The sequence below is a fragment of the Corythoichthys intestinalis genome, chromosome 19 (assembly GCF_030265065.1).
Source record: "Corythoichthys intestinalis isolate RoL2023-P3 chromosome 19, ASM3026506v1, whole genome shotgun sequence".
In the NCBI taxonomy this organism is placed as follows: Eukaryota; Metazoa; Chordata; class Actinopteri; order Syngnathiformes; family Syngnathidae; genus Corythoichthys; species Corythoichthys intestinalis.
The window spans coordinates 25,258,396-25,267,466 of record NC_080413.1 but is presented as its reverse complement, the minus strand read 5'-3'; the positions used below and the strand labels follow the sequence as shown (position 1 = coordinate 25,267,466).

At 40.1% G+C, this 9,071-nt stretch overlaps 1 protein-coding gene across 2 annotated transcripts in view; it reads left to right on the top strand.

The window, feature by feature from the left end:
- Positions 1 to 2,699: 2,699 nt before the first annotated feature.
- rgs6 (regulator of G protein signaling 6) overlaps positions 2,700 to 9,071 on the top strand; it is a 190,019-nt gene continuing 183,647 nt past the window's right edge. For both annotated transcript variants that reach the window (XM_057822487.1, XM_057822486.1), the window contains exon 1: positions 2,700 to 2,974. The gene's annotated coding sequence lies outside the window, so the exon portion shown is untranslated. The remainder of the gene's footprint in view (positions 2,975 to 9,071) is intronic.

Sequence of the window (9,071 nt, the reverse complement as noted above, 5' to 3'; positions counted from 1 at the left end):
TTTAAACTTCTCCACAACAGTATCTCGGACCTGCCTGGTGTGTTCCTTGGTTTTCATAATGCTCTCTGCACTTTACACAGAACCCTGAGACTATCACAGAGCAGGTGCATTTATACGGAGACTTGATTACACACAGGTGGATTCTATTTATCATCATCGGTCATTTAGGACAACATTGGATCATTCAGAGATCCTCACTGAACTTCTGGAGTGAGTTTGCTGCACTGAAAGTAAAGGGGCCGAATAATATTGCACCCTACTTTTCAGTTTTTTATTTTTTAAAAAAGTTTAAATTATCCAATAAATGTTGTTCCACTTCACGATTGTGTCCCACTTGTTTTTGATTCTTGACAAAAAAATTAAATTTCATATCTTTATGTTTGAAGCCTGAAATGTGGCGAAGGGTTGCAAGATTCAAGGGGGCCGAATACTTTTGCAAGGCACTGTATATATATATATATATATGTATATAGATATAGATAGATAGATATTTCTGTCTTCATCCATGTACCTGTTTATAATGTCCACCATGATTTTACAAGTTGATTATGGGGAAAAAAAGTCAGCGTTATATTTGGGAAATTACGGTAAATCAGAAATGAAAAATCATTATTATAACTGTGCGAAACTACAGTATAATTCTGTGTGAGAGTCGACGGACTACAGTAGTGTGTGTGAGAGACTATGCTACCACTTGTGAGAGAGTGTAGACTCCACTCACCAACGTCACACAATGACGTGTCGCTGTATCCGGCCACCGTATTGTCCGTCATTGTTTATCCGTATTCTCAATGGTTTCAATTTGTCGTGCAATTTATAGTGCAATTCATGGAAGCCCCGGTGCTTTCAGACGCTGTAAACTCATTGGATGCGTTGCATAAAAGGCGTTATGTGGAAAAGCTTCAGTCTATCCATTCGCCAGATCCATATTTGATGCCTAAATCGATATTTTTCGACCCGCTGTCTTCGCCGTCTCTGCCTGACATCTGCTACCCTGATATCTACAACTACTTGTCCACAGAAACTCAGCCTATTCTCACGAAAGTTTGAAAAACTTTAAGAGCAGCACTCTAAGCAACATTACCCCATGTGACCCTTTACTTTCAATTTTCTAGAATGGCGACAATCAATAAAAAAAAAAGTTGACTGCGATAGCCGACGCTTCAAGGATAGGTGGATATTGGACTATTTCTTCAATACAATACGCAACAACTCTGTCTGCCTCATTTGCACAGAGACAGTCGCTGTTTTCAAAGAGTTCAATGTGACGCGATATTAGCAAACAAGACACGCTGACATGTACGACATTACAAGGAAGATACGCAGCGAGAAATTATAGCAACTTGAAGCTAGTTTAATTTCACAGCAGCAGTATTTCTCAAGAGCCCGAGTGTTGAAAGAGAACGCCACAAGGGCGAGATTGTTGAAATTATGAATTTAAAAAAATAATAATAAAGCAAATGTGACACACAGAAGAGCTTGCTAAAAATTGTTTAAATATATTGTTCTACGTAAATCCGCCAAGGTAGCCCCCCACATTTTTACCACACCAAATCTGGCCCCCATTGCAAAGTTTGGACACCCCTGTCCACCCACACACACCCACACCCTGTTTAACTGATGATCCGTAGACGAGGCCAGCTTCTTTCACTTGGTACCAGCTAAATATTATTCAAAAAAATGATGGTGGAAGAAATAAACATCTTGAATTAGAAACTGTATGTTGTCGGCGATTAGCCTCGCAATGATCTTAATTGTGGTTGTCAGCCCAAAACCCTCTGAATATATATTAAATGCATCTTACCAGGTATAAAATGACTACTACATAGTCTGTGGTGATCGTTTGGTGCCCAGTTTTCTCGTCGAATTGCAGCAGTCCATCTCGCTCTCCTCTCCGGGTCTCTCAGAATACGGTAGAACTTCAAGTCTCTCCGTCTATCTTCTCTGTTACTGCAACCAACCGCCACACACGCCTTCACCATTTTGATTATCAATGTTAACGAGCAGAAAAACACGCCATAATAGGAGGAATTTACGTAGCGGTAATGCGTAAACACGACGAGCTGATGGACAATGTGGCACGGAGGTGTCGTTGTGACGTCATGTGAGTGGGGTCTATTCTACTACATGTGAGAGAATATAGTAGCGTGTAAGAAACTATGCTGCTATGTATGAGAGAGTATGGTAGTGTGTGTGAGAGTATAGCAGTGTGTCGGTGAGAGAATATAGTAATGTGTATGAAAGTACTGTGTGTGAGAGAGTATACTACTATGTGTGAAACTGTTTATTAGTATGTGGGAGAGAGTATAGTTGTGTGTTTGTGTAAGACTTTCCGATTGTGTGTGAGATAATAGTCGCATGTGTGAGAAAGAGTATACTAGTGCACGTGAGCGAGTATACTAGTTTATATGAGTGACTATACTACTGTGTGTGAGAGAAAAAAATTTAGTGAATGTGTGAGTATAGTTGTGCTTGATACTTGTGAAGCAAGCATCATTTACTTGTTCTCTCACTTGTTCCCACTCTCATACACACGTGCTCTTCTTCTTATGCAAACAATCTGTCTCACATTCACACAATATCACTCCCCCCACACACACTTTCTCTTTCACACAAACACTCACACTTGCTCTCACCAACTCTATTCCACATAACCTGTCTAAATCTCACTCTCAGACACACATACACAAACACCTCCACTTACATTTTCATTCTTTCGTTCTCTCTCACACTCCTCTTCTCACACCCAGATAAGATCACACACCATTGCTCTCTGTAGGCTCTATCTCTCTCACACAAACGGAGACTCTCTCTCTTGCTCGCTCCCTTCCCGATGCTCTTGCATTCTCCCGCTCACTCCCTCTCTCACTCTCTATCAGTGCATGCATGTGTTCGGAGGGACTGTGAGGCTAGTTATTATATGAGCTGCACGAGACTGAGAGGACAGGGATAACAAGTGGAACAGACAATTAAGGTATGAAGTTGATTACATATGGCAAGTCTTTTTATTTTAATACATCAAGCTATTAATAGCGTTGTGTGTGTATATATGCATGCAATGAGCAGGTACAAGCTGTGTAGTGTTGCATGGGTGTAAAGCTCACAAGATGCTTACTCAAGTGTTTTACACCTGTGTGTATTTGTCAGAAGGGACTAGACACCTGTATGTATGCTTTTACCAGTGTAAAAGAAGTTAAGCCCTCACTTGTGTGTTAATACGTTAGATTATATCCTTGAACCGCCCATCATAAAATGAGAAAAGACCACCCAGCATCACAAAGTGATTGAATGCAGTCTCAGTTTCGGTGAGCTCTCAAATTTGTCTGCTTGTGTCAAATTGTGACCTGCATGTCTGTGCTTCCCAAATAAAAAGAGGGCGTGCATTAATAATATCTCACAAAAGTGAGTACAGACCTCACTTTGTTGTATTTTCTTCCAACACTGACAAAATGACACTTTGTCACAATATAGAATTGTAACAGCCATGAGTTACAAAACTGGTAGCAACAAAAGTGAGAACACTTCTTCAACTAAACATGACTATACCGTATATTCTGAGTTAGTGTTTGTCCAGTAATTGCCTTAAAATCTGGCAGTTTCATAGGCTTGACTTTCAGAAAAACCCAAATCTGCAGCAATCCAGGGGCGTACTATTTATGAAGATGTCCTTAGAGAATTGACAGACCACCTGCGATGCTGAGAAGAGAGCATGTAATACACACTGTCAGGAATGCACATGCAAAAACGGGGGTAAACTTGATTTCTCATGCAAAAAGGTGTGGTGGTTAAACCTACTAAAGAGCAAGTCTGCCAACCACACAATTATCATACAGTGCTGCCACATTCTACAACTGCAACATATCTTGAGTGTCAAAAAGTAGGAAGTGTTCAGTTCTAAGAGACATGGGCAAGATAACGAAGGCTGTAACCTGACCATCTCTGAACAAGACACATCAGTTGAGAAATCAAGAATGGGACAACAAATATGTCTGATTGGGTGGATGAACCCATGGTTGGATTTCTCAAGGCAAGGCAAGGCAAGGCAAGGCAAGGCAAGGCAAGGCAAGGCAAGGCAAGGCAAGGCAAGGCAAGGCAAGGCAAGGCAAGGCAAGGCAAGGCAAATTTATTTATATAGCACAATTCAACACAAGGCAATTCAAAGTGCTTTACATCACATGAAGATCATAAAAATCACATTTAAATCAATACAACGTAAAAACCAAGACAAAAGATCGCATTTAATCACAAATAGAATAAAAATAAATAAATAAAAATAAAACAAAAACTACTACTAATAATAATAATTGAAATCAGCAATGGAGATAAGCACAAGAGGAATAGAAAGCAGGTAGATTGAAATATATAGCCAGTAATGGATATGCAGTGCTAAACAAAAGCGTTTTTAGCCCTGATTTAAAAGAGCTAACAGTTTGAGCATACTTCAGACGTTCAGGTAACTTGTTCCAGGGGTGAGGAGCATAATAACTAAAGGCTGCCTCACCCTGCTTGGTTCTTGTTCTTGGAATATGCAGAAGACCCGTTCCAGACGACCTTAGGGGTCTAGATGTCTCATAGGAATCTAACAAGTCAAGCACTCAAGGACAAAGTGCTCCACTTTAACTCAAACACCAGGAAGCTAGGAGAGTACAGTGGTACCTCGACATACGATCACTTCGACACACAATCTTTCCGACATCCGACGTAAAATTTGACTCTCTACTTGTTTCTGCATCCTACTATATGCTCGAAATACGACGATTTAGGACAGCGCCACATTTTTTGTTTTGCCGCAAGACCATAAGCGGAGTGGTGGCCGAAAAGTGTCATTGCATGTAATGTGATTATATATATGATTTTAAAATTAAGAATTTTCAAGTAAAATATTGTCTATAAAAGTTGTAAAACAATAAAACAACAAAAATGAATAAAATGACCTAAAAAGATTTTTAATAATACTGTAAGTCAAAATTATTTTTCGAACCAGAACATGTTTTGAGGACCTTGGACAGTCATTTTCTTTTCTTAGCCAAAACACTCGACGACCGAAGAGGCAAGATGGATATACGTAATTTTTTAGAAGCGACAACGACTACTGAACAAGATTCAGGGATTGAAAATGTGGACCATGAAACACTAGAGACCACCGTCAAAATGGTGAGCAGAATTTCAATTTGCCCCACTAAAGACCCTAATTGTACAACAGAGCCACCACCGGTGTCTTGCCAATGTAGTTACCCCCGTCAAAAATTGTGTCCCCTGGCCGCGGGAGCGCACACACACACATTAGTCATTAGTTATGTCGACTTAAACAATTACTTGAAACCAGAAAAGAACCAAAGTTATGTATTTTGGAAATCAACGTTTATTAAACTGTAGAAACTCCATACAGGACTAGAATTACAGTAGTAACAGTTATAGGTCATCCTACGAGTAAAACAGTAAAACATTGCCTTTTTTTTCCATTCAGTACGTAAGTTACGTTATACGACAGAGTTTTTATTTTATTTTTTGGTGGATGGGCTATGTTTTAAAACCTCGTAGATAACTAGATCACCAAAACACCAAATCAAGCAAATCAGTGCAGTGCAGTGGCTCCGCCCGGGGGATACAATTTTTGACGGGGGTAACTACATTGGCACGATACCGGCGGATGTACCGTATTAAATGGATACAAATCTTGGCGAAAAGTACAGTTGTGGTCAAAAGTTTACATACACTTGTGAAGAGCATAATGTCATGGCTCTCTTGAGTTTCCAGTTATTTCTACAACTGATTTTTCTCCGATAGAGTGATTGGAACAGATACTTCTTTGTCACAAAAAACATTCATGAAGTTTGGATCTTTTATGACTTTATTATGGGTGAACAGAAAAAAGTGATCAAATCTGCTGGGTCAAAAATATACATACAGCAGCGCTAATATTTGGTAACATGTCCCTTGGCCATTTTCACTTCAATTAGACGCTTTTGGTAGCCATCCACAAGCTTCTGGCAAGCTTCTGGTTGAATCTTTGACCACTCCTCTTAACAGAATTGGTGCAGTTCAGTTAAATTTGATGGCTTTCTGACATGGACTTGTTTCTTCAGCATTGTCCACAAGTTCTCAATGGGGTTTAAGTCAGGACTTTGGGAAGGCCATTCGAAAACCTTAATTCTAGCCTGATTTAGCCATTCCATTACCACTTTTGATGTGCGTTTGGGGTCATTGTCCTGTTGGAACACCCACCTGCGCCCAAGACCCAATCTTCGGGCTGATGACGTTAGGTTATCTTGAAGATTTTGAAGGTAATCCTCCTTCTTCATTATCCCATTTACTCTCTGTAAAGCACCAGTTCCATTGGCAGCAAAACAGCCCCACAGCATAATACTACCACCACCGTGCTTGACGGTAGGCATGGTGTACTTGAGCATAAAGGCCTCACCGTTTCTCCTCCAAACATATTGCTGGGCATTGTGGACAAACAGTTCGATTTTTGTTTCATCCGACCACAGAACTTTCCTCCAGAAGGTCTTATCTTTGTGATCAGCAGCAAACTTCAGTCGAGCCTTAAGGTGCCGCTTTTGGAGCAAGGGCTTCCTTCTTGCACGGCAGCCTCTCAGTCCATGGAGATGCAAGACACGCTTGACTGTGGACACTGACACCTGTGTTCCAGCAGCTTCTAACTCTTGGCAGATCTGCTTTTTGGTGATTCTCGGTTGAATCTTCACCCTCCTGACCAATTTTCTCTCAGCAGCAGGTGATAGCTTGCGTTTTCTTCCTGATCGTGGCAGTGACAAAACAGTGCCATGCACTTTATACTTACAAACAATATTTTGCACTGTTGCTCTTGGGACCTGCAGCTGCTTTGAAATGGCTCCAAGTGACTTTCCTGACTTGTTCAAGTCGATGATTGTTCAAGTCAATAATCACTCACAAGAAATTGCTATTTCGTGTTGCTGTGTGTATATTTTTGACCCAGCAGATTTGATCACTTTTTCTGTTAACCCATAATAAAGTCATAAAAGAACCAAACTTCATGAATGTTTTTTGTGACAAAGAAGTATCTGTTTCAATCACTCTATCGGAGAAAAATCAGTTGTAGAAATAACTGGAAACTCAAGAGAGCCATGACATTATGTTCTTCACAAGTGTATGTGTACGGCTGTAGAACGTCTACGATCTCGACGTTCCTCCTCCGACATCCGTTCGCCAGTCTTTATAAGTTAAGGCGACAATTATTATTGTGGTAACATCGGCAAAGAAATCGCTAGCTTTGTCAAGTTTTTAATCATTTATTTCAGAACCACACAGCACGCCTACGGTCCGCCGTAGTTGACGTCAACGACAAAACAGTATAAGAGAAAGTAAAATCTCTACCACTCCTTTTTCTCTCCGTCACGTCAGCCAGTCAGCCACGTGATGCGTTCAGTTACAGCATACAAAAACGTCCGCCACATTACAACCCGATTCGTTACATTCTTACAGGAATTATTATGATTATTATTCCGATTTTTTTGTTTGTTTTTATGATTCATTTGTTTTGCGTTGTGTAATTGCCATTTGTAATAGTACAAGCAGTATTTATTAAGGATTTAGTGGTTTTCGGGCTGTGGAACAAATTAACGGAGTTATATTCTTATGGGAAAATCCTGCTCGACATACGACCATTTTCTACTTACAAACAAGGTCCTGGAACGAATTAACTTCGTATGTAGAGGTACCACTGTACAAGTATGGGCAGGTATCTGTAAAGATCCACTAGTTAAACCTTTCGGGGTTAGAAAATTGACTAAAAATAATTTTTCAGACCTAGTGTCAAATTTTAGAAATCACTTTATTCAAGAAGTGGCACAGTCTGGTACGTTCAAGAGGATGTTGACTTTTATGCGCGACAACTCCATCACCTACGTCAAAGTAATCTACTGCATGGCTGGTCAGTGAAGTCCTTGAAAAAGAAAAACTAATCACATAACACCCTTTTTCAGATCCCTTTAACCTTATAGAGAACTTTTGGGCCCTTCTTAAGCAATAAATTTTCAGTGAAGGAAGCCAACACGCTTTTCTGAACAGTGTCTGACTAGTTCAAAAACTGACTCTCTGAATAGGGCGCCTGTTGCTGTTATCAAAAAGAAAGGTGGCTATATCGATCTTTTGAGGTTATTTTTTAAATTTTGATTTTAGACATGATAATTCGTAAATTTTATGATTTATTTATTTTATTCTCAATTAAAAAGGTAAAAATGAACAAATGAAACGGCAAGCAAAGCGGTGCCAGTGGCGCGTAACATTTTTTAAAAATGTCACATAAAAAGTCTCCACACCTCTCCTAATCAGCAAAACCATTTTTGAGATTCAGATTACTGTACCTCATCTGAAGTGTTCAGCGATGGCTTGGAACATGGATGCTGCTCGCATTACATAGAAAGATTAGTCTCTTGCTTTCGTATACGTTTCCTACTCGTCACATCTGTACCATCGGAGACAGTTCAACAGCACTGTTATTCTCTGCTCATCAAAAGCAAGGCCACTTCAAACATTTTGCCGTGTCGTGAAAAAAGTGCCAATGCTCTCCTCCAAACAAATATGCAAACTTTGAAAACAGCCCACAGCTCACAAAAGATTTGCACGTTTGCACTTAACCCGGTTAACTCAACAACCAAGAAGCATTTAAACAGCTTCCCCTGGGCTCTTCAGATAAGGCTAATGGTGCTGATGCTTTTATAGTATAACAATTCAGACTTGAGACACTGATGGTGTAGCAGTTAACTCGCCTGGCTTGGCGAGATTCAGTTCGCACCTCAGTGAATGATTCGCGGTCTCTGCGAATGTTTTTATCCTAACGCCAGTCCTGTGATTGACTTGTGACCAATCCAGAGTGTAGTTTGCTTTCCTCCTAAATTCAGCTCGTATAGGGCCTAGCTTCTTGGAGTTCTGAACAATATAAATTCCCTGCATTCACAGTTTCATATTAGTCTTCGTAAATGGCATCGGCTTCTTTTTTTTATTACGACTCTTTCATACTGATGCCAGCATTTTAGTTCCATATAAAGGCCCCTTCTGATACTAGTATCAGTATCGTTACAACACTATTG